Here is a 23,534-nt window from a genome sequence, read left to right as displayed (position 1 = left end):
CTCAGGTGCCATGTAAAAGATCCATCCCTCTCCACCATATTTGTAAATTCAGGGCCTCAGGCCACCACCAGCCCTAGATTACAAAAAAGGAGTTGTGCCCTGGAGACAGCTACATCTTCCGGTACACCCAGCAGGATTTATTTTGTATCAAGATGGATGGTCTGGCTCACCGCACGACCAAGTTCTTCCACCACCTGCGACCAATACACCTGGATGGCTGGGCAACTCCAGAGCGTGTGACTATAGGAGCCCCTCGCTTTCCCACATTAGGGGTCTTTATCATAGTAAACTCGATGGAGAATTTGAAGAGTGGGCTTTACCCCTGAAAATTACACTTCATGCAGGCTAGTGAATTGATGCAGTTGTGTCTGGAAAAAGTATGACCAGACACCCATATGGCTGCCTGGCAGATCAGATACACTGAGCCAAGGCTGTTGTTGCAGCTACTCTTCTGATATATGAGCTCTATGGCCATCAGGATAGTCTTTGTGACCATACAAAACATAGTTTAATGCAAAGGACAATCCATCAAGCTGAGGTCTGTTTCTGATCTGCTGTTCATTTCTTTGCACCAGTAGATCTAAAGAGAAGCTAATTTTCTACCTGCACTTGTTTGAACTATCAATGTAGAAGTAAAAGATGCACCGCAGATCCAACAAATGTAGCTTCTCCTCATTCTAAGAGGGAGGTGGTGAAGAGAAAAAACAGGGAGCATGATGAGCTTCTCCACACAAAGGGGTGATATAACTTTCAGAAGAAGGATGCACAAGACCTACGTACCAGCTTGTCAGAAAAGAAGGTAGCAGATAGATATGAACTGACAATGTCTGCAGCTCACTTGCATGAGTTGTAGAAGTGATTGTAATGAGGAATATGGTCTTCAGAGTTAAAAGTTTCAAGGTACAACTATGAAGCAGTGTACCAGGAGCACACATCTACAATGTGCAAGCTAAGTTGAGGTCCCTTTGAGGCATAATGAAAGGCTCAGGTGGAAACGAGTGTGAAAGCTCTTTTAATAAATGCTCTAAATGCACTATTTGAATAAAGGACATTCAGAAGGCATTTTGCAGGCCTGTAAGGTAACAGATTAAGTATGGAAGCATAACAGCGACCCCCTGTAAAATATTTTAAATTAAGAGAATGCTGTGATGCCAGATTACGAGCAAACATTATTGATTTAACTTTTGCCAAGCAATGCATCTGGAGAAGGGAAGATTTTGATCCTGTCTCTCTTTGCCTAGCCAGCCCTAGAACATTTCCTCAGTCTGGGAACAATTCCTTGCTTGCTCCAGAAGTGACTAGCTTGATATTCCTGTGACCCAGCCCAATGGAAAACACTAGTGCGGCAACTTCCCTTCCTCCATAATAACAACGATGAACACCTATGCAGTCTAGACAACCTGAATCCCCTTGTAACTCCTCTTCTGACTCCCAGTGTGTGATTCTGTCCGCAAAGCACTTATAGCCGGTATGACCTAACATCTTCAATACAATTGCAAACACTTTACATTATAGTTATATTTCTTACCCAATTGCAAACATAGGTTGCCCTTTTAAAATTGATAGACACACTATGTAATCTTGTCAGCCCATCTAAGCACTATAGTGGTAATGTTGGTTTAGTTAGCATTCTTTTGCTCCACACCAACATGAGAAAGTGCAAGAATGAACACTATGTGGCTGTCTTAGGAACAGCTGAAGGAACATCACCAAACATTTGTGGTGTGTTGGTGCCTCCGGGTCTAGCCAGCGCTATATAAAACTTTTCAAATAAAACAAAATAAATTAATAAGTAAATATTGCTGCAGATAGAGACAGGCTCTACATCCTAGACATCCAGTTCTAAGGACCACAAAGGGGCAGTGCTTTCTAAAGCAGAGGAAAAATTTGTGTGAGTAAAGAGAAGGTGGTTCCAGAGAGGAGGAAATAAGTAGGACCAGAGAAGTAGAAAATGAAGCAGACCAGTGAAGGCAGCAAAGAAGAGTGGTGGAGGAGACGTGGAAGAGAAGTGGAGCAGAGTAGGGAATAGACTGGTGGAAAGACAGAGCAGCGGAATAGAAAATGGATACAGACCACAGAAGTTGGAAATGAATAGTGCAGGTGCAGAAGAGACTGCCCATGCCTGACCCAGCTGCCATCAGGAGGGCACAGGTCCATTATGTGGTCGAGGTTTCAAGCAATATCCCAAGTCTTTATGCGTGAATTTAAGACAGTTACAGTGAAGGGGGAACAGGACTAAAATGATGGTGATGGGATTGTACACAAAAAGTATGACCATGGGCGAAGGTAGATTCATGGGACCAAAGAGCTAAAGGATAGAAATAGGCACTTTTATTTACTGAACCCCTACCGTTTGGCTAAGATTATCAGATAACTTTGGTGACTTGACCTCATCCAGACTTGATATATGCCTTTCTTTGTTTTCCAGCTGTGGTAGAAAAGAAACCCTGGGTTTCCCTATGCCAGACTTCCATCTGCTAAATGAGAAGAGCCCTGTTTGTTTTTCAAAGTATATTATTAATATCTACAAGAAAAAACTTTGACCCAATTCCCAAAGGTAGATATTCATGTATATTTACTTCTAAACCTAGATGCAACACTCCATTTTTGTGTTAAGCTTTTCTGAGTGGAGATTAATACTTAAGTGTAGACTTGCATGTCTCCAACACTCAAATGAGGGTGTGGTGCCCCCTACAACAGTATTTACAAGTATAAAGTTACTACAAATAGCTTTTAACCAGTTTATAGATTAAATCACTGTCATGGAGAAGTCTTTATAAGAAAGTATAGCAACAATTATTAAAATGTACTGTTCTTATAAAAGAAAAAATATATAATACACATATAAATGCATTTACAATATGTAATATAAATCTCAAAACAAACAATTTCATTTTACAGCACATGAACACATCAAATTAGCTGTGTATTAAATAATAAAAAATATATATAAAAATGTAATTTATAATATTTATTTTAACTTATAAAAAAATGGCCACACTTTTTATAGTGCAGTGCTCCCGCCAAACAATAGCAAACTGCAATGTCCCATGGGGGGCACCCTGGCACATTGCTGCCACCGGCCCTGTGGGGTGGCGGTCCCCAGGGCCATATATGGCTCCTGAAGGGGCCACGCGGCCCCCTCCCATTTTTAAAATAGCCTCAGAGAGGTGGTGGTCCCCAGACAGTGGGGGTCGCGTGGTGCCCCACATTTTTTAATACTAGCCCTGGAGAGGTGGTGGTCACTGGGGCTGCGTGGGGGGCCATACCACCCATGCTCCTTATTTTAGTACAGCCCTGGGGAGGTGGCAGTCCCCAGGACTGCATGGGGGGGGCTGGAGACCCCATGCATCTTTGTAAATATAGCCCTGAGGAATGGTGGTCTCTGGGTCAGCGGGAGGGTGTGTGGCTCACGCATTTTTTTATACTAGCCCCATGGAGGCAACGGTCCCAGGGGCTGTATGAGGGGGTTGATCCCACCCACGCACTTTAATTCAAAATAGCCATGGGGAAGTGGTGTTCCCTGCGGCTGCGGGTGCTCTCGCGGTTCCCCACATCTTTATTAGTTATTGCCCGTGACCTGGCCACCTGGGGGCCTAAAGTAAACAAAGCCCGATCTTCATTTTAAAAAAACAATTTCTGCCGGATTCGCGGGTCTGCCGTGAATTCTGACAATTTTTCTTTAAAAAAATGTTTTTGGGGGTCCTGCGGTCCCTGTGGGACCCCCTGAACAGGATCAAGGGGTCGGAATATTTACACCCTTCCCCCTTTTCTTATTGTTTCACATTTTTGCTTGTGACTCAGTTCAACCAAGTAACAAGATGGCTGCCAACACTTCCTTGTCTGAAGTGTTGTCAGCCAATCAGATTTGAGGCACAAGATCAGGAGGGTTCGCGGATCCACCAAGGCCACAGTTGTATATCTGAAAAATCTTAAAATCTCTCTGGAAATACTGAACGGATTTACATCATTTAACAAAAAGAGTGCTTTCTGGACCAAGAACTACCTTTTTGCCAAATTTGGTCTAATTTCGTACAGCAGTTCGGGCTGTAGCTGTGTCTAATGTTTCCTATGAAAATTAACATGAAGAAAAAGCATTTTAGGATCAACCCTTTTCTTGGCCCCCGCTTGACAAATCACCCTGAAACTTTCAACACAGCAGCTGAAGTGGGTGGCACATTAGTTTTGAATATTTCGCGAACATTCGTCAAACAGAGCCAAAGTAATAGGCAAATTAAAAATCGATTTTCCTATGGAAACAAGGTCTTAACTATAACTACCTACTGGTAACCGCCAGTAGGTAATGTATATACATGTATATATATATATATATATATATATATATATATATATATATATATATATATATATATATATATATATATATATATATATATATCAGTCAGCTCCGAAGAAGGGTCCTTCCGGGATCCTGCTCCCTTAGTCAGGTGGCGCGTTTTTCGGCGAACCCAAATGCCGAATGGTTAATTATAATCCTCAGTTTGCTTGGAAGCATAACGGGCACTCAGCAGTATAGATGCTCAGATATTTATTTCTCAGAAAACGTTACGCGTTTCGACACTGAATGTGTCTTGTTCACACGTTAACCAACATGACATTAAGCTTGTTTAAATAAACATAAACAAAGGAAAGAGTTCAACAAACAGTGAAAAGGTACACGTATTCTGGCTTGTTAATATTCAGAGTAAAGGGATCAGCCATTTTGGAGTGGTGTACTCCCTATATCATAAGAGCAAAGGTTTCCAGTTACGAATGTGCTTAATACAACAAATCATATATAAACCGGAAAGAAACATTTTATGTCATATTTCAGAAAAAATTGGGCGGAAAAGGCAAAAAGAACCAACAATTTAACTGGTCTTAAAGCGTGAGCTACAATACATAGACGGTCTAGTGCCTACGATATCGTTTGTAATATTCATGGACTGGCTCTATTACATTCAACTTAAATTGGAATGGTAGCTGTAAAAGTAGTGCCTGCTATCCTTAAACATCCAACTATGTTTAGTAAAAACGAACTATCGACATAGTGTCACAAATACATGATAGTTAAAATAATAAATATTGCAGTTTGCCAGCCTATTAGGTCTTGATCTCTGCAAGAAAGCAACGCGCATAAAAGGTCTAGTGCCTGAGAGACATAAATATAACCAATCAAAACAAGGTTCTCTGCAGTCTAGTGCCTATAGAAATCATATATTCTTATAGAATTCGCAATCGATATCTTGCTACTCTCCCACGATTAACCTTAAAGTACAGTTATATCACTAACAAGTCCAACCATACGTGTGACTAATATACAAGCAAAAAGAGCCTAAGAGAATTTAACCAATTAGGTTCCTAAATAATGTCCGACAAAAACAGTGAAAAGTGAGTTCCTTATCTTAATAGAGTGAGGTGACTTCATCATTCGCCGAAGAAAAGGGTTGGGAAGATATGCAGTGCATTTACAAAAGTGATGTCTCCCTTCCTTTCCTCCTGAAAGAAACATATAGACATAATTAAAATATGCATTAAAATGAATAAAGACTAGCTTGAATGTTCTATATCTATACAGTTCAGAACAGATAACAGATAGCAGCAAAAACAACATTGAAACTTCTATCTAAGATGGTATTCTTCCTGGGTCAGAACCTAATGTCCCTGTATTTAGAATTATTCTTCATATAAATGGGTTGCTAGTTCTTCGTCTAGATGGTGACCCCCGGGGAATTTGCTTTCTAATTCCATGATACACTTGGATTCTCTCTTTCTAAGTGCTAGGACCCAATTGCCCCCTCTTTTGCCTACATTTACTTGTTCAACTGCAAAGTACCTGAGCAACAAGGTATTTGATTGGTGGAACTCCTGAAAATGTCTAGCCACTGGATAGTGGACATCTATGTTAGTTATTGCTCTCAGATGTTCCTGTATCCGTTTTTTGGCCATACAGGATGTGCTACCCACGTATCTCTTTTTGCATGGACATTCAAGTACGTAGATAACAAAATTGGTATTGCATGTAAGAAATTGTTTGATTTTACGTTTTTCTGTGTGTCCAGGAATACTAACTTCTTTCTCCATGTAGCTTGATTTACAAGCCCGGCAATGTCCGCAGGGGTAAAACCCTTTGAGACCTTGCAGATGTTGTTTCTTATTGTTAGATATGTCCCCTCTTACTAGGATATCCCTGAGATTTCTCCCCCTTCTGTAGGTGATTTGGGGTCTTTCCTTAAGCTCAGGTCCTATTATGTTATCAGATTGTAAAATATTCCAATTATCCACAAGAATTTTGCGGACTTTATCTGATCTCTGATGGAAAGTAGTTACGATTCTGGTTGTGTTCTTTTCATTGTCTGTTTGAGATTTGGGTTTCAAGGTTTCTGATCTCTCTACTTCTGCTGCTTTTCTCATAGCTTTACTCAACACCCATTCGGGGTAACCTCTTTCCCGAAATCTAGACAGCATGCGTTCTTGTTCTAATGCAAACCCATCTTTGTCACTACAGTTTCTTTTGGCTCTGAGTAATTCCCCGTAGGGAATGCTCCATTTTAGGGGGTCTGGATGTGCACTGAGAGCGTGCAGGAGGCTGTTCCCAGCCGTCTCTTTTCTATGTAAACTCGAGATGAGCTTACCATTTACCACTTTGATCTCTGTGTCAAGGAATTCCACATGTTCTTTGCTTATAGTGTAGGTGAGATGTATGATATATACATTTCTGTTAAGTTTATCAATGAAGCTTACCTCTTCCTCTTCCGTACCACACCACACTATAAAAAGATCATCAATGTATCTGATCCAGGTTTGTACTTTGGCAAAATCTTCTGGCAGACTGATCTCATTTCTAAGCTCCTTTTCCCATTTGCCCACAAAAAGGTTCGCGAAGCTAGGCGCGAAGGCCGAACCCATAGCCGCGCCACGGGTTATATATATATATTCACGAACGCTCCCTCCACCTGAAGAAGAAGCAGAAGCCCAGAGGGGAACTGGTTGAAGAGGCTTTATTCAGTCAAGACAAGTCCGGTGGCGGCGAATGCATTTCGGCGCATTGCCTTCCTCAGCACCCAAGACTCGGCAAGATTGTCCCGGTAAGTATTCCCTGCTGCCTCTTTTAATGGATGACGTGGATCCGCTCCTCCCTCACACTGATATTGCTCATTTGTTGCAGTACGTTTGTAATTGCCGGACTGCAGCTCCCAAGATGCTCTGTAGTTGCAATTACTCGGGCCGGCGGAAATGGGGGAGTGTCAATATGCTGAAATGAAACTGCGGAATCCACTTGAGGCAGGACGTGATAACCTTGTTTGAAAATCCTGAAATCCCAAAGTCTCTTCTTGAGCCCTACCACCAGTAGGTAATGTATATATATATATATATATATATATACATATATATATATATATATATATATATATATATATATATATATATATATATATTTTACCACACCAAACTTCTGATAAAAGAAGGCGCTGACTCCGTGAATTTAAATCCAAACGATTTATTGCTTTTTGCTCAGTTTCTGCTCAGACGCGTTTCGGCGGCTTGCTCCCGCCTTGTTCACTAACAAATGCATTCCACATTGTATGACTTATATACATAAACACGCTGTCATGGATTTAGTAGACTCAACTCGTTTCTACTGGCAGTTACTATAGTTACATGGTTACACCCTAAGTGATGACGCTGCCTTTTACATGACTTGCACATTATAACTTCATGGCAGTCTGTTTTCTCTTACTGTTAAACCACATATTAAGTTAATCAAAGTAAAATTTCAACAATTCAAATTGTGCTCGTATTGCATCCTGTGAATGTAGTTAAATAAAACTGTGTCAAAATAAACACTTTATCATCACTCGTTAAGCCGAATATCACTAAACATACACCAGTAAATTTGTAAGCGAATCCCGTGTGTTCCTAGATTCGGTCCGTTCATACCTGTTCATAAAAGCACAGTGATTGGCTCGGGGCTGTAACACCGTTGCTGATTGTGCATGTCACTGGGCGCGATGAGAGCAGAATGTATCCTACTCATCATAGTAACTAGGTAAATGCTAAGATATTAATTCACGCACCCTGTTAACCCCTTTGCCGGCTGGTGCCTGTACATATGTATTACGATCCTGTATATATATATGATGGCGCCCAATGGTGCGATCAGTGTACGGGGGATTGGTGTCCAGAAGCAGCTGACCACAGACAAGAGGACACCCAGAGCAACATTCTCACCAGCCCACATGGGATTTAATCATTCATTTATTAACTGCCACAATGATGAACTCACACGAGGCAAATGGTGTATGCACTACAAGACCCAGAAGGCCATTTCATCTGACCACGCCCTTGGAGGCAGGCTCTATTAACTACGAGTGCATACTGCATCATCATTGCCGAGCAGAAGCCGTTGTAGAAGGGATAGACTCCCGAAACCGGTCTGGCTGAATACGAACAGATGGTGACTGTTTTCCCTGCGTCTCCTGTTGCAGCTGCTCCTAAAATAAATGGATCCAAATTCCAAATTTTACCAATCTTGTGGCTTCTTCTACTGAGGGCTAAAACTCTACGTTGGTATATATATATATATATATATATATATATATATATATATATATATATATATATATATTACCTACTGGCGGTCGCAGTTATAGTTAGGACCTAGTTTCCATAGGAAATCCACAACATTCTATTTGGAATAACTTTGGCACCGGTGGACGAATCTCCAAAAAAATGGCCTGCTTGGTTCCACTCCTTCCCTGAAAGTTTGGGGGTGATTCATGAAGTGGGGGCCGAGAAAAATGGGGTCCCAAAATGTATTTTCCCCATGCAATTTTCCATAGGGACCTTTAGCCAGGGCTACAGCCTGAACGGCTGAACGGAATTACACAAAATTTGGCAGAGAGGTAGAGTTCTGTTCGCAGACTGTGCTTTTTGTTAAATGGTGTAAATCCGTTCAGTAGTTTCTGAGAAAATCGGAAGTAAAATCATAGTGATATCTAGAGACGGAGTTCAGCACGCGTACGGAAATCTGTTCAATTACGAGCGCGAGCTGAATGCTGATTGGCTGTGAACTGTCTGTTAACACTCGAAACCAGGAAGTGTTGGCAGCCATCTTGTGCCTCGCTAGAACCGAGTCAGAAGAAAACAGTAAAACAAAGTTGAGAAATAAGGGAAGGGGGTAGGCTACAAACATTCTGACTCTCTAGGCTTGCTCAGGGGGTCGTACATGGATGTTTAGGCTTTATTTTTTATTTTTATTTTTTTAAAGGAAAATCGCGGCGTACACGTATGGAAATACGTACAATTACGAGCAAGAGCTGCATGCTGATTGGTTGTTAATACTCCAAAACAGGAAATGTTGGCAGCCATCTTGTTTGGAGCGAGAGCCGAGTCACAAGAAAACAGTAAAAGAAAGTTGAGAAATAAGGAAAGGGGGCAGGGTAGAAACATTCTGACCCTATAGTCTTAGTTAGGGGGCAACTTTTAGAGCTATATTTCTATGACAGTATGTAAAACTTTCCGGTTTTTTTTCCTGCATCAGTTGTACTCTCTACGTAAGCGCAGCCTTGTTTGCAAGTGCACTTTTTTTTCTTTTTCTTCAAGTTCGCCAAGCAAACCTCTCCTGATTTTAGGTATTAAATTTGCCGCTTTCTTTTCCCGGGTTATGTGTGTCATCCGGTGCTATACTTGTGTAATATATTAATAAACATATTGTATGTATATTTATTTGAAATGTAGTGCCGAGGTGCCAAACGTTGATTACATACTCCGTCCAACCGCCATTTTAGTAGTTTTTCTCCGTTATTTTTATTTATACCTGTTACTTTCATTTTACCCTGTGCATATTTTCTATGTGATTTCGTGCCACAGATACCACTGTGTTTGTCCTTGGTCTCTGATCTTATCAGACTTGGTCACATGTATAGCTAGAAACTAATTTGAAGGACGTAAGGCACAGGCATTACAACACGTGTTGGTCAACAAAAAAACATTATTAAGATTATGCATTTATCATGTGTGGTAAATGCATACTAGTTGTAAAAGCATGTGTGGAAAAGCGATATCCGTGCTAATGGTTTTGTGGTGACGCTCACACGTGCTTATGAACCGGGTTTGGGCGTGGTGGAGTCTAGGGTACCAGGCGTAGGGGCACGCAGCTGCACTCCTACAATATAGAAGTAATATAGGATTTTTAAAACTTAATAAAAAATTATTCCATAATTATCCTATATTAAGTCTTTTGTTAGTATGTTCATTAAATACATGGATATATGTTTTTAAACAATTAAAGACATTTGCGTCTTTTCTGTACGGGGAGTCGTACATGACATCACAAGGAAGCTTTGATGCGACGTGTAACGCCAAAGGGTATTCGTAGCGTATGCTGAGAATGATTAGCAGTACAAACTATGGTGCGATCACTCTCTCACTGTCAAATCAGAGCACAGGGCGCGCTATGAGAATGGTTAGAAGTGCTGACTCATTGGAGATCCAATTCAGGTGTGTGGCTTATCCAGAGTATCATAATGTTATTTTTTAACCTGGTTAAGTTTGAGGTTTGCATGAAATACTATGCTATAGGCAGATATGGATGTTTAGGGAGCGCGTATCTGTATGAAGCTTGGTTATTATCATTTACATATAGGTGTCTAAGGGAGGGAAAAGAAGTCTATCTGAATGGCAAGGATTGCACAATAGTACCAGATCACTACTTAATTTGTAGACACATACAATGGCATGGCTCTTGTATACAAGATGCGCCTAATTTGGACTGAGTTTTGAAAGGTAGTCCGAAACCTGCTTTCATAACAACGTTCACTTTACTGGAAACGGGAGTTATTTACTTTGAAATAATGTAGATTGTTGTGCAATGTTAGCAGGCATCGCTTACAAGATTATGGTAACTGAGTGTGTGGTTTGATAAAAAAAAGTTGTATTAACTCCTCTGTATGGGAAGCTGGATGTTTCCATCTGGCTGTCGATTTCGACCTTGAAAGCAGAGTCAACCAAATGAGTCGTATAAGAGCACTATTGTCTCAAAAAGAGGTCGCTCATATATCTGGTACAGAAACATTTGTCCTTAATGTAGCAAACACCCGCACAGAAGTGCATGCTTTATTAAATACAGACGTGCTCTTGAATTTTGTGGGAGTTCATTTAGAGTATCTTTAATGTGTCCTTGACTACGGGGTTACCTTACTTTTTTAAAGTTAGAAGCAGTGGCCTTGTGACTTCTGTAGAAAGTATATTTGTTGTCTTTTCGGGATTTTTTCGATTTTTTGCAGCATCTTTGGTGTTTTGCGCTTAACACTCGCATTAGTTGCCGGTGTGCTTTTATTAATTTGTTTACATAAATATGGATGCACATCCTGCAGCAGATGATAATATGTCCCGTCTGCTGCTGCTTCGCAACCGAATGATTAGTTACTATGGAGCGCTGCCTCTTGCAACGTTGAGTGCAGTTTATGGATCGTTTCGATTCTCCTTTTTCACATGCGTTCAACCTGTCTTCCTTTGCCTGAGCTGTGATTTCGACTGGGCCCTGGATTTGTGTCTCTGCAGTACGGTGTCTCCCAACGCCGATTATGACCAACTGATGAGCCCCTTACTGGTTCATGACTTGCTCTGTTCTGGTGGCGGGATTATGGCCTTAGCAGCCACACATGGAATAATGGGACGTTGGAATGTTTTTGCAGCGGCGCTTGAGTTCTTGGCACACAGTTACATTGAAGATGACCCGAGTTTTCCTCCGATGGTGATAGAGGTTCCGGTCATTGAGGAACATGTATGTTCATTCCCACTATTGAATTGGATGGCTGAAATGTTTTCAGATGAAAACAATGACTTCCTGTTGGAGTCTGGTGCTACATGCTGTGCTTGCACGCTGTTGGTTTAAGACTCTTTGATTTTTCTATGTATTATTTATTTTTTAGCTACTGCTTTCTATCAAAGAGTGAATAACATTTTTTTTTAAATGTGAACTTGACTTTGCTTTTTAGGCTTGGACTCTGCTTTTTTAATTCGCCCACGTTTATATCACGTGCTTTGATCAAGAAAGGGTGCCGTGGGGCTGAGCGTTGCACTCACACCCTGTTAAGTTAGCATGGGTTTATTAGAAGCTTATACGCTATTTTTGCTTTCCTGCTCTGCTTTGAACACAACACGTACTTGTGATATTGTTTAGAGAAGGCTGAGTATTTTGCTTTATATGAGAATAATTTGGTATGCTAGATTTGTAAACTGCCTCGCTAGTTTTGTGTGTATAGTGAGAGCATGGAACATCAAGGTTATCTAGAATACTGTGTAGGTTCTTCCTAATGATCCTCGCACGCTCGAGCCATAATACATATGGAGCTGTGGCCACCTCTGATACTTGTGCGTTTCATAATCCATTGTGGAGGCAAAGTTACACACAGTTGGAGAACATTCGTATCTTGACAGTTTGTGGAGCACTGAATGTGATCCACTACTGCTGAGTACCAGAGGTATGGGTCTGCCAATGTAATCCTATGAGACTTTCTGTAGTTATAAACTAATCTGCTAGGTTGGGAGGGTGAAATGTAGGTATATTTTAAATTTGTTTACCATTAGCATTATAGGATGCTTTTTCCATTTGTATTTCATAGAATAGTAACAATGCTGACAACCTTGTTTCTGATAATATGTTTGGTTGTATTTTCTAAGGTACTGTGCATGAGATTATGCCGTTAGAAATAAACATTTCAAAGTTGCACGTGTCTTTATTTACAGCTTGTTTTGGACTGGTGTAAGACTATATTGAAAGAGTGTTTTTATTATCCACTTTACTTCATGTAATCTAAGTCGCATGTTCTGGGTTCACTAGTCCTTGGTGTTTTTGCTCTAGGGCGAAGAACCAATGAGTCACTGATTGCTGGTTTGGTAGGGAGTTTGTGTAGTAAGGTGGGTTTCGGAACACCGTAATTCACTGAGGTCCTAAGTCTTTATGCACAGTTCTGTGTATGAGCAGAATTCCTGGAACAGTAGTTACAACAAAAAGGCTCGATAAAGGGCTTGCACTTTGAATATGAATATAAAATATCAGAATAGTTGATAATCACAGCTAAGGAATGCAGCAATTAGATGTGTTTATGTGTGGATGATGTGTAGATTGAGTGGAAGATGAAAAACGTGAAAAATAAGAAAGGTTGGAAAGAAGCAAACTACCCACTGCATTGTCAGTGAAGTGGATCTTTGGATTTCCAGGTCATTACACAGATAGGGTGTTGGATTCCGCAGTGGGAGCAAGAGAAACTAGTACAACAACTAAGAAAGAAAGCTAGTGCATAAAGTACACACAGTTGGGCAGATTTACAAGGTCGTGGGAAAAATGATGCAAAAGTGGCGCAAGGGGCTTGTAAACCTGTCATAGTGTGTGGTAGAAAAGACGCAAGAAAGGACAGAAGTGTGCAAATTACCCACTGCTATTCACGGGTAGTAGTTACCAAGAAGGCTGAATAAAAGGCCTGCACTTTGAATTAGAATTAAAGAAGAATAATTGATAAGCTTAGGCAAGAATGGTAGCAAGTAGGTGTGTGTATTTGTGGTTGTTGTGTTCATTGAGTGGAAGATGACTAGGGTGAAAAATTAGAGAGGTTGCAGAGATGCAAACTTTCCATTTCTTTGTAATGGAAGTGGGTGTTTAGTTTTCCAGTGCATATATATATTCACTGAAAAAAACCTAGGTTTCAGGCACGTTATAGTTAGGAATTAGCATTTAAAAAACCTTAGAAATTCACTGAAAAAACCATAGGTTTCAGCCATGTTATAGTTAGGAATTAGCATTTAAAAACCCTTAGAAATTCACTGAAAAACCATAGGTTTCAGCCACGTTATAGTTAGGAATTAGCATTTAAAAAACCTTAGAAATTCACAGAAAAAAACATAGGTTTCACCCATGTTATAGTTAGCTGGACATTTCTCTCATACAAAACCATTGAAATTCCCCCGTTATAGTTAGTTCAGCTAAGTGTAAAAGGGGGCGTGGCCTCAGAACACCTTTCTGCAACGCAGCCCTCTGGCGCATACTGGAGGTTCCTGGTGGGCTAGTTGGCCCCCAGGGACCACCAGTATGCAAGGGGAATTAGTTCTCCCTTTGAAAACGCGCCAGGGGGCTGCGTTGCAGAGAGGTGTAAAAAGGGCGGCCTCATTACACCTCTCTGCAACACAGTCCCCTGGCACATATTGGAGGTTCCTGGTGGGCTAGTTGGCCCCCAGGGACCTCCAGTATGCAAGGGGAATTAGTTCCCCCTCTGCAAACGCGCCAGTGGGGTACCTCCATTACGTGGCACGGAGCTGCATTGCAGAGTGTTGTTAAAAGGGGGCGTGCCCTCTGAACATCTCTCTGCAACACAGCTCTCTGGCTCATACTGGAGGTACCTGGTGGGCTAGTTGGTTCACAGGGGACCTCAGGATTGAAGAGGAATTAATTCCCCAATCTAAAACACGCAACAGGGCATGTTTGCACACATGTCACCTCAGGCCCCACCCCCTTCCTTCACTATTGAGCACAATATTCCTCTAAAATCAGCGGAACTACGAATTCCGATTTACAAATCTGTTATCACGAGAGACGTCAGTGCTGCATCTTTGAACCCAGTACCGACCCTGAAAAGTAAATCTAAGCGTACTTACCAGTAACTTGTATATCCTTCGATAGGAATCTATTGTGTGGTTTTCACCAGAAAAGTTTCTAAGTGTCTATTTTTGAAACATACAAATATTCCTCTAAAATCAGCCGAACTACAAATTCCGATTTACTCACCTGTTATCAGGAGAGACCTCAGTGCTGCATCTTTCAGCCCACTACTGATCCTGAAAAGTAATTTTAATCGTAGTTACAGTAACTTGAATTTCCTTCCATAGGCTAACATTGACTGGTTTCACTTGGAAATTCTTCTAAGTGTGGAGTTTTGGAAATTTAAAAAATTCCTCAAAAATCAGCCGAACTACGAATTCCGATTTACTCACCTGTTATCAGGAGAGGCCTCAGAGATGCATCTTTCAGCCCACTACTGATCCTGAAAAGTAATTCTAATCGTACTTACAGTAACTTGAATTTCCTTCCATAGGCTAACATTGACTGGTTTCACTTGGAAATTCTTCTAAGTGTGGAGTTTTGGAACTTCAGAAAATTCTTCTAAAATCAGCTGAACTACGAATTCCGATTTGCTCACCTGTTATCAGAAGAGACCTCAGTGCTGCATCTTTCAGCCCACTACTGATCCTGAAAAGTAATTCTAACCATACTTACAGTAACTTGAATTTCCTTCCATATGCTAACATTGACTGGTTTCACTTGGAAATTCTTCTAAGTGTGGAGTTTTGGAATATTAGAAAATTCCTCTAAAAGCAGCCGAACTACAAATTCCGATTTACTCACCTGTTATCAGGAGAGACCTCAGTGCTGCATCTTTGAGCCCAGTACTGATCCTGAAAAGTAATTCTAACCATACTTACCAGTAACTTGAATTTCCTTCCATAGGAATCCACTGTCTGGTTTTCACCAGAAAAGTTTCTGTCTATTTTCACAAACTAAAAATATTCCTAAATAATCACCTGTATGACTTAAACACATTCTTTCAGCTGTTTACAGGAGATGCACCAGTGCTGGAACCAGAATCCACCACTGAGTAAGAAAAAGTAATGATAACACTACTTACCTGCTAAGTGAATTTCTTCCCATAGGATAACATTGGTGATTCTATGTGAAAAAAATTCTAAGTGTCAACTTTTCAAATACAGTAATATTCCTTAAAAATCACTACTGTAACTAAAACACTTTTACTCAACCGTTTACAGGAGATGTCCAAAAACTGAATCTAGGATCCAGTCCTGTGGTTAGAAAAGTAATCCATAAAGTAACAAATTTCATTTAACTAGAAAAACACATTGAGGCCAATGTTTCTTTGTTTTTGAAATTGTGTTGCCCATTGAAACAACTGTAACTACTGTACTTAAAAGTCTATTGCCTATTTGCAAAGTATTTAAACTAAGGTAATTCATTCAGAGATAGTATATTTTGTAATGTAATGTATAATGTAATTACAATGTAGTTTAAAAAATAAAATATCTAAAAATAAATAGTTTAAAAAATGTAGTAAATCAGTATAAAAAAATATAACAATTAATACATTTAAAAATTGTCATTTACAAAACCTTCGAAATTCACTGAAAAAACCAAAGGTTTCAGGCCAGATATAGTTAGGAATTAGCATTTAAAAAACCTTTGAAATTCACTGAAAAAACCATAGGTTTCAGGCCTGATATAGTTAGGAATTAGCATTTAAAAAACCTTAGAAATTCACTGAAAAAACTGTAGGTTTTAGGGGTGTTATAGTTAGCTGGACATTTCACTCGTACAAAACCATCGAAATTCCTCCGATATAGTTAGTTGTACTAACTATATCTAGCGGGCGCGCAATCCACTGCTGATGATGTCACATATTACATCATTCATGACATGGTCAGTGACATCACTGATGACATCTCAAATGACATCACGGATGACATCACTGATGACATCATCCAGGGAATGTGGTTTGCTTAATTATTTAAATATGTATTATATATATAGCAATTTGCATTGAAGAATGAGTGGATATATAAATATAAATATCTGGATGGAGGATTTAGTAGCAGTGTGATTGACTGTTTACTTGACTAATTTAAAGTGTCGCTCTAAATATATTGGATAGTGACTAAACTGTGTGAACATCTGTATCACTTTGCCAGTTGTTGTAAAAACTAGTTATCCAGTTGGTTACTAGCTATTTGAAAGTCTATATTAGTTATTGATTAGTTAACTGAGTATTTGTATGGGAGAGTGAATGTTTAAGCTTAATTTTAGGAATCAGCGTGGGTAGTAGTAAGGGAAGGTGAGGGTAATTATAGGGTTAAGGGGTGAGTAGTGATATAGGGAGGTTAGGATAAGTTTAAGGTTCAGGGGTAGGAAGTGGTAAAGTGAGGTGTGAACCAGGCCAGAAGCCAGCTGGGCAGTGGGGAGGTGGGCTTCTCATGCTGCCACCAGCACATTATACCTTGGGTGCACTGGGTGGGACGGGACACCCGCAAAGATATTACAAAATGCAGTGCACCACTGCTAATAAAAACAAAGGGACCCAATAAGATTGCATAATAGAGTGGTACGACCTGCTCATTTAATATGCATTTTTGACCCCCAAAAAGCACTTCATAATGCTCTGTGGGAGCTAACGTGAAAATTCATTTTGTTTCTATATTGCCCCAATAGGTTCAGGAGCACCACCAACATGTAATAAAAGTATTGTGAGAGGCTGCAGGAATTGCAGCCGCCCCACATTAACATTTTCTAAACATTTACTCTAAGTCTCCCCGGGCCTTGCAGCAATGACCCCAGGAGAGGGTCATTGCACCTTAAACACTCCATTGAGCTTTTCTTCACAGGCTCTGGAGTGCGGGACTTACGGCTGCATTATGTGGTCTGAAGCAAGTACAGCAAGACTTTGATGCATATATTTGTGGTTGTTTGAGAACCTATGGTTTATTGAAAATATTGCTGACAAGCACTGTAATGCTTACACATATAATGCTGTTTTTGTGTATAGTTATTCTTCCTATAATTTTAATATTGTACACATTAGTGAATCATAACACATGGTTATTGCTAAGGTGTTGACACTCTGACAACGCCATATGACCTGCCTTATGTATACTGACTGCCTTGTGCTGTGTTACCTTGACAAAGCATGACATATGTTTAATCCTATTAATGTGATGACCCCATGACAAAGGACAGACCCTCCTGATTTAAATTGACACCCCCTGTTGTTGTGATGTTGCATCTGGCATGGGGAAATTGTGATGTTGGGGTTCAGGGTCCTCTATCGGTTTGAGGGATAAGAGAGTGTTGCTGAAGGAATTTCCATCTACCTAAGATACGTATTTGTAAATTAATGCATAGTATTTCGTAGTGTGTAAAAAATAGTTTTCCTTTGTAAAAGAAAAACCACTGACTGAACAATAATTTATTGAGTGTTGTTGTTGTGCGCCAGCGAATTGAGATTACTAGCCCACGTCACTACTCCTTAGTAGGTCTGGGACTGCTCTGCTTTGCTACTCTGAGAGAGTCAAGTGGTACAATGAGGTACTTGGTTCCCAGTAATAGGACAGTTGCAGTCCTATGACTTGTGAAGGACTCACGTACTTCGCAGGCAATAAACCAGTTTCCTACATTGGCTGCCAGCACCGGAATCAATAGTATCTATTTCTGGGATGCACTGATAATATTTGATAAGTTCAGTTTTGCCTCACATTATCTATGCATTAAACACAAATATCAGAGCACAAGGCTCTGAGAGTGGTTCAAAGGTTTGGTTTTGTGATCTCAAAATGTTCAGGTAGAGTTAACAAGTCACCAGGCATGTATTCTATGTGAACATATTGATGGTTATTGTTTTATGTGACCGGTTTGCATTTTTTTAATTGTGTGATGGTGGGATGGGGTTTTACAAAATGTTTCCATACGAGTGTTTCCTTTGAACCCCAACACTTCATACACTAAGCCTCTATGAGGAGGGTGTTTCTCTACAGGTTTTGAGATTGTGACAGGTATCCACGCCATACATTGGGGTGATTGGGTGGGCCCTGCTTCTTGGTTTGCAGGAGATGATTGAGGTCTCTAAGAAATTCTTGCACTTGTTATGGGCAATCCTGATTTCCCACGGGGGGAGACTACTTTGAGTTACCCTGTTTGCAAAGATTTTCTCACCATTAGCACAAGCCAAAAACCACTGAAAGGATGAGGCCAGAGAGGACCCCAAAGTAATGGCATGCCTTGGTGTTCCCCCAGGAGGGTGGGGTGTTCTCTGAGAACTTTTCCCATGGTGTTGGGGCACAAGAAGATGTTGTGGTTGGGGGGGAAAACATGGCGGCCGGCTAGTTAGCAGGTCGCGGATGTCAGGAGCAGTAGCGGTGCCTGGTTGGGGTGATTGTCGGTAACTGACCGTATTGAGAGTAGATTCAAGGAGGCGCTTTCTTGTCTGAGCGCACGAGTTCTGGTTGCATGAGCTTGCAGTGAGTTTTGTTGTAATTTTGGAGGTTGTTTGTTGGCGTTTCACGGCGTATGGCGGAGACCTCCGTGCAGCTGAGGGCGGAGAGTGAGGAGGCGGAGTCGCGTCTTCCAGCGGGACCGCGGAGCGGGAGCTGGGGAAGGGCGGCTCAGGAAATCGGCAGAGGACGCCGAATGATAGCCAGGATTGGAACACAAACCAGCGGAGGTCGGGGGAGAGGAGAAGAATCTTTGGTAAAGTCCGTGTCCTTGGAGGTAAAAGGCGCCGATGGTTTGTTGGAGACCACACAAATATTGTTCCCAGCGGATACTGACTCGGAGCAACTAAGGAGTGAGTTAGATACTAAAAATTTGGTGTTGGGGCGTCCCAGGTACTTATTAAGGAGTACTAAGTCCGACAATAACGAACCTGTGTTGGGCAAGCCTAAATTATCACAAAAAGTTTCAAAAAGGGCTCCATTAAAGAGGCCAAAACCACTAAGTTAGGAGAGTGTTCCTTAAAAAAAGATATGAAAAAAGGAAAGCAAAAGGGGCCTGAACATAAGTTAGTTACGACCCCATCGCTTAATTCGTATTTTAAGCCAGTTCCCAAGGTGTTGCTTTTGAAACCACAACCTGCACTGCCAGTTCAGAACCCTATCCCCGTCTCTGTCAAGGGTGGAAAGTTAGTGCAGCCTTTGCTCGGAGGCATAGAGGAGCAGGATTGGTCTGCACATTTAACTCCAAATCCCTTTCAGGCTTTGGCAATTGAGATGGAAGCTGAGGAGGGAGAAGTTATGCTAGTGACCACAGAAATGACTGACGTAGACTGGGGGTGAGTGTTTGTATTGTCAACGCTCCGTCCATCACCATCTTTGGTTTTTCTTTGTTCGCCCTAAGTTGGCAGGGTATGCTCAGATGTGAGTCCCTTGCTCACTTTGCCACTGGAGTCAAGCAAGCCCGGCTGAAGACGGCTGTAATGCCAGAAACCGGTCCTGGGAAGCTTGAATCCGGTCCAGGGAAGACATGGCTTGGCAGTTCGGGCTGTACTGTTCCCATGAGGCACAGGGTCAGACTGATTTGCATATGGCCATGTCTGAACTGGGGTGGCGGAGTGAGCTAAAGAACGGTGATGGATTAAACCCAGATCAGTTGACTGGGGGTGAGTGTTTGTATTGTCAACGCTCCGTCCATCACCATCTTTGGTTTTTCTTTGTTCGCCCTAAGTTGGCAGGGTATGCTTAGACGTGAGTCCCTTGCTCACTTTGCCACTGGAGTCAAGCAAGCCCGGCTGAAGACGGCTGTAATGCCAGAAACCGGTCCTGGGAAGCTTGAATCCGGTCCAGGGAAGACATGGCTTGGCAGTTCGGGCTGTACTGTTCCCATGAGGCACAGGGTCAGACTGATTTGCATATGGCCATGTCTGAACTGGGGTGGCGGAGTGAGCTAAAGAACGGTGATGGATTAAACCCAGATCAGTTGACTGGGGGTGAGTGTTTGTATTGTCAACGCTCCGTCCATCACCATCTTTGGTTTTTCTTTGTTCGCCCTAAGTTGGCAGGGTATGCTCAGACGTGAGTCCCTTGCTCACTTTGCCACTGGAGTCAAGCAAGCCCGGCTGAAGACGGCTGTAATGCCAGAAACCGGTCCTGGGAAGCTTGAATCCGGTCCAGGGAAGACATGGCTTGGCAGTTCGGGCTGTACTGTTCCCATGAGGCACAGGGTCAGACTGATTTGCATATGGCCATGTCTGAACTGGGGTGGCGGAGTGAGCTAAAGAACGGTGATGGATTAAACTCAGATCAGTTGACTGGGGGTGAGTGTTTGTATTGTCAACGCTCCGTCCATCACCATCTTTGGTTTTTCTTTGACGTAGAGAACCCTCAACAGCTGAATATACCACTAGCAGTTGACGGAGCAGCAGGAGCAATAGGAGGAACAGGTGAAGAAGTGATAGATAGAGGGACAGAGGTAGGGAAAGTGGATGAAGCGTTGATATCTCAGGAAGGATTGGATAAGATGCAGATAGCCCTTCAGCAGAATAGCTCAGACATATCAGATATGTCGGTATTGGCACTGTTAAGAAAGTTGGAAAGAGATATCCATATGGGTTTTGAAGCCTCAAAAAGAAATCAGGAGCGTATAAGTGCTTCATGCAGTCTACTAGAAGACTAACTAGATAAATTATGTACTCGTACAGAAGTGATTGAGACAGAGATGAAAGTGATGCAGGGGAGAATGTTGGATAATTGCAAAGAAATCGAGATTATAAAATTTAAAGAACGAGTGACTGATGAGAGAGTTGAGAGATTGGAAAATATGCAAAGGCGTAATAATTTGAAGATCTTAAAATTACCAGAAGGAAAGGAGGGGTCAGACATAAAAAGTTATGTAGTCCAGTTGTTAAAGACGGAGCTACAGTTAGAAGAGACAGAAGAAACGTTGGTACATGACATTCAGAGAGTTCACCGAGACCCCTTCCGGTTGAATCCAAATCGCTCTAAACCAAGAAAAATATTAATTAATTTCTTAACGTACAACTTAAAAGAGAAGATTCTGACAGCAGCCCTCAAGAAAAGGAATATAATTGTGGATGGAATTGCAGTAGACATTAGGTCAGATTTATCACCAGCCACAGCAAGTAGACAATGGGAATTAGGAAAGCGAATGGCGCCACTTAGAGCAATGGGGGCAACTGTTCAATTGAAATTCCCTGCTTTTCTAAAAGTAATGTGGCAAAATAAAATGTACAAGTTTCGTGCAGTTGAAGAGGTAGATGCCTTTTTGGATCAATGTCAAGAAGAATAGTATTAAACAGGTCAGATTACTGTTTAACACCCATGAAAATAATGAATAAGTGCTACAGGAAAATAGAGGCACCGCTACTGCGGCATCCACTGGCCTAGGCCATGGGAGTTTTGGTTGGGTTTTCCAGGGAGGGAGAAGGGGGGGAGGGGGGAGGAGGAATAGGGGTTTTTTGGGGTAGGGGCAGGGGGAGGTAATGGGGGGGTGGGGAGGGAAGTGGGAGCAAAAAAGTAAAAAAAATCCTCAGAAGCATCTTCGCCACCAAAAAAAAGGGAACTGTGGGCAAGCTTATATGACTGGGGCTAAGATTAAGGAGCTAAGGTTCCTCACATGGAATGTTAATGGTCTACGGGGAAAATCTAGGAGACAATTGATATTGAAATATCTAGAAGACTCTCTCGCTCATGTGATTATCTTACAAGAGACTCATTTAACTGAAAAAGAAAGTAAGGAGATTTTCTCTGCTCAGAAATGGATTGCTAGCGTTGTTTTTACACCCCAAGAGATAGTAACGAAAGGGGTGGCAATTTTGTTTAGGAAAGGGGTTGATATTGTTATGGAAGATAAGTCAGCAGATAAAAGAGGCAGATGGGCGATTGTTAAGATAAGAGTGGCAGGGGAAATATTGGTAGTAGTCGGGTATTATGGGCCGAATGTCGATGACCCAACGATTTTGGACAACCTTGCGACAGAATTATTAGATTTCTCAGGAAAAATAATTATGGCCGGAGATTTCAATACAGTTTTAGACTGTAAATTAGATAGGACAGGAAATAGCAGGGTTGTGGTAAATGGTAAAATGTCGTCTAGGTTAAGGTTGATTATGGCACAGCAAGGGTTATGCGACATTTGGAGATTGAAAGCAGGCCAGCAGTCAGGATTTACCTTTCCTAATAAAAAATATAATCACAGTTCACGAATAGATTTTTTTTTAGTATATATTAGGTTGAAAGATCGGGTTACGAAAGTGATACACCTGGGAGCGCATATGTCAGACCACTCAGCTGTTGGTTTAGATCTAGAATTAGGAACAGATGGTTCAAGTTCAATCTGGAGGCTGGACCGCACCATTTTATTTGATAAAGTCTATCTAGAAACCCTAAAGGTTGAGTTACAAGTTTTTACAGATATAAATGAAGGATCAGCTAAAGAAGATATAGTATGGGATACATGTAAGGCATTCTTGAGAGGGAGATTGGGAGCTCAGGGTGCTAAAAAGAGGAGACTATATTACAGCAAGATTTCAGAGTTGGAAAAAGAAATACGAGCTTGGGAAGGTAGTGGAATAAGATCAAGAGGAAATGTAACTGAAGAGGAAGTTAAAAATAAGCTCCAGGATTTAAAAATAGAACTTACAGCAGTACTCTCACAAAGAGTTAAAGAAAGATGGGAAGCTAGCCAGCTGGCTCACTTCTCGTATGGAGAAGGGTGTGGCAAACTGCTAGCGTGGAAAGCAAAAAAAATCTAATACGTAATCAAATAAAAGAAATTAAAAAGATGGATTCAGGAGAAGTTATAACAGATAGCAAAAGAATTGAAGACACTTTTCATGGCTACTTTGTAAATGTTTACACAGAAGATCATTGTCCAAGAAAAACTGAAATGGAAAATTGGTTACATCTCTTGAAACCTCTCTCCGATGATTGGATGGGAGCACTAAACAGGGAAATCTCGCAAGATG

This window comes from Lissotriton helveticus, chromosome 10 (assembly GCF_964261635.1).
Source record: "Lissotriton helveticus chromosome 10, aLisHel1.1, whole genome shotgun sequence".
NCBI classification, from domain to species: Eukaryota; Metazoa; Chordata; class Amphibia; order Caudata; family Salamandridae; genus Lissotriton; species Lissotriton helveticus.
The sequence above is the reverse complement of the archived record's forward strand: the minus strand, read 5'-3'. Positions refer to the sequence as shown.